At 40.9% G+C, this 3,684-nt stretch overlaps 1 pseudogene; it reads left to right on the top strand.

Moving 5' to 3' along the window:
• Positions 1-2,328: 2,328 nt before the first annotated feature.
• Positions 2,329-3,067, top strand: LOC147605809 (uncharacterized; annotated as a pseudogene).
• The last annotated feature ends 617 nt before the right edge of the window (positions 3,068-3,684 follow it).

Genomic DNA, 3,684 nt, shown 5'->3' with positions numbered 1-3,684 from the left:
GCTACCTCACCATTATATTTCATGATTTTTAAATATGAAAAAATAATTTAAAAAATATTTTTTAAAATAATTTATTAAATAATAATTTACAAAATAAAATTATATAATATAATTTTAAGGCTCTCCTCCAAAAAAAGAAGAAATAAATATAATTTTTTCCATCAAATAAATATTTTTTGAATAAAATATATTATTAAGAATAAAATTTTTATTTTTATTTTTCAAGAAAGCGATTAATATAATATTATTAAATAAATATCTATTATTTAAAACAATAATATTTTTTTTAAAAATATTTTTTTTAGAAAAAAAACTTGAAATACGTCTAAAGAAATTTTTTATGTTATTTATTTATCATATAAATTTTATTTATTAAAAATAAAAAATAATATTCGTTACTTAAAATAATTCATTCATTCAACATTTCTAAAAAATTATAATTACCTTTAATATTTTTCAGTATTTTACAATAAATTATTAGTTTCTATTAAAATCCTGATTTTATCATAATCTAATTAAACCAATGAAATGCTAACTAGCTTGGTATATATGGCCCAATTTTTGGAGTCTCCCTCATTCTTAGAGCTTCACCAACTTTGGAGATAGCTTCATTCCAAGCAAAAGTTAGTATTACTTTAATCTTACTTATCTTCAGTTTTTTGCTTAATCTCTTTTTTCCTACTTCTTAGCATGGGTTCACATTTAAGTCGTAAAAGTAGAAAAAGTAATAGGTAACGGGATCCCCCGATACACCTTGTTCATGAAGCAAGGGTTCGCATGGAAGATAGGAGAAGAAGAGATCATGAGTGCAAAGCAAGGGCTCGAGCATTGCAACGCACGGTGGGTTCGATTGGTGAGGCATCATCTCCTTCCCCCCCATCTATTCCCCATGACCTCACTCCACCTCCTAATTCTCCCACAATTCTTTCTCCACCCTATTTGGAGCCCTTTGTCACTCCTCCCTTACATCTTTTGCCCATGCGATTGTCACTCCACCCCTCAGGCACCACCCATGAGGTGGACACTCCTATCTTTAGTGGCTCTCCCACCTTTTGGCACGCCCTTCGAGTTTGGCACTTCTTCTCACTTGGGTGTAACCGACCATGAGCTTGCCACTCCTCCATTGGGCGCCTCTCCATCTTTGGATGCACCATCTGAGTTTGCCACTCCTTTTTTTTTCAAGCACCTCCCATCCGAGCTTGCCACTCCTCTACCAGCCTCGGGTGCATCCCACGAGTTTGCCTCACCTCTCTTGGGTGACACCTATGAGCTCGGCACTCCTCCATCTAGTGCAGCCCATGACCTTGGTGCCACTCCTCGATATGGTGCACATGCCCTTCCTGTCGCGTTGTCTCGGCAGTCCTCACTTCGATGATGTCGATGACAGTGTCGACCATGTCCTTGTCACTCCACACTCCAGTGTTGCTCATGAGGCATCTTCTCATGGGAAATCCCTTTCTAGGTCTGCTGCACGAAACCATGCCAATGCTATCTTTGACAAGTACTTTGTTAACCTCGATATGGCATAACAGTCTAGTGTGCTAGATGTGTTGCTGACGACACTCGCACATGGCACAGTGTACTGCCACTTCCATGAAGCATAAGATGCATCCAAATGGATTGGCTGCAAGATGTGCCCTTACAACGTTTATTTCCAGCAGTGTCTTGCCATGTACGCATCGTGCCACTTCTCGCATGCTTTAGATTCATCCGCCAAGCACTTTATGCAGGATTTGTGAGGAGATATAGCTTGAACAAATGGATTGAGGGTGCTCCATGGGCTAGTAGTGGCCATGCACCTCGATGCAGTCGTTTACTGGACCCTGAGATGAGGGCCATGCACCTTGATGCAGTCGTTTATTGTCGTGGCCATGCACCTCGATGCAGTTGTTTATTGGACCCTGAGATGAGGGCCATGCACCTCGATGCAGTCATTTATTGGACCTGAGATGAGGGCGATGATAGAGAGTTTTTGGGAGGAGCATTGTCGTGCATCACCAGAGTACAAGAAGCCATTGCGACATAGGGTTCATCATGGGGAGTACATAGAGCATGGGGCTTGCTTTCTTGAGATGACATAGACAAAGTTGTACTTTGAGTTCAAGTCTACACAACTTGAGATCACCATCAGCAACATTCCTTTAAGGATACTCGAGGCAACGTGACACATGTCTTTGTAGGTACCACATTAGATTTCAGCTTATGTATGATGTCTTTCATGGCTTGTCTAGCCATCGGGGGGTGGTGCCTTATAGCCCGAAGGAATTTGTTCACTCGTTGTTATGCCCGCGGGCGGAGGATGTCGTCTACCATTCTATGTCTTGTGTCATGGGGACTTGTACCTCGTGCGGTAGCTTGGCCATGCTTCACTTGTGCGAGGAGGATTCATCGGTAGTGACATGGAGCCAATATGAGTATGTCACACATGGGCAATTTAGTAGATTACAGCTGGTGGAGAACCATTCAGCAAGTGGCGAGTTCATGAGCACATTTACAGATTTCGTCTATGCCTACAAACATAATGCTCACGGTGCCAAGTGGCAGGACCGTCAGTTTTGTGCTAGTAGCCTACAACAGTTTCCCATTGGTGTAGTTGTCTCTGTGGTTACTTTGCAAAGAATTACACATTTTCTCCACAGCACGAGATCTAGGGAGAGTACTACTTTTCTGAGCACGTACTGCATGAGACATTGCTTAATTTTCAATTTAAGGTCTTCAAGATATTTTATATTAATGTTGTTTATGAATCTAACAATTCCCATTCTTGTGTGCTTGACTAGGTGGCCATCATGGTGCATATTAGTTATCGGCATGCAGAGGCGGCAGTAGATGGCATAACAAGCACCTGAGAGGAGCGAGTCATAGTTAGAGAGTATCACTTTATAATTAGTGATGATCGCTCTCACAGCGCCCAGTTTGTGCAGCATTGCTTCCATCGTCATAATGACTTTTTGAGAGAGCATGGAGTCACATGGACATGGCGGTGGATATGGTCTCTGATGGATGTGGGGCACAGTTCAAGAGTGCTCGTCGTCAGTTTATTGGCTATATTCTTGGCATCGTATAATAAGCTTCTAGGTGATTTGGAGCTTCTTTGAGACAGGGCATGGAAAGGGGGAGTACGATGGTGCGGGTGCGTGCATCAAACGGGCCCTCAGACGTCACCAGCTCTGCTAGGACAGTGAGCGCTTTTGAGATGCATAGCATGTAGTGGATTGGTGCATTGCGCATTTTACCACTACTACTACCTCTTCCTTCCCTCAGTGAGATGGTAGGATTGTCAGGAGATTCTTTTAGTGTGTTGACAGTACTATCCTTGATTTTGCTTCTCCAGATTGTGCGACAGTTGTAGAGGCACACATTACAGAACTGGTCACATCCTCTTTTCTTGAAACTGACGAAGGAGTTACGTCTTGGTCATAGTCTAATTCAAGGTTTGAGTCTGGAAAGATTCTCCCTGAACTATCTTTCTCGAAGGGTAATATTTCAATTACTACTTTACTGAATTTCATTCATTGAGTATTTTGCTTAACTGAATTAAAAACTAGTCACGAATTCCTATGAGGAATAAATTAATCATTTATCTAAAATTCCAGCTTTGATAGATCTTCTGAATTTTCTCTAGAATTTTCCTTCACAGAGTATTTACTTATTCATTTACCAATATTCATGGGATCTAACCAT

Source organism: Cibotium barometz, chromosome 58 (assembly GCF_041138505.1).
Source record: "Cibotium barometz isolate CiBa-2024 chromosome 58, ASM4113850v1, whole genome shotgun sequence".
Classification (NCBI taxonomy): Eukaryota; Viridiplantae; Streptophyta; class Polypodiopsida; order Cyatheales; family Cibotiaceae; genus Cibotium; species Cibotium barometz.
Note: the sequence above shows the minus strand (reverse complement) of the source record. Positions and strands in the feature narration are given on the sequence as shown.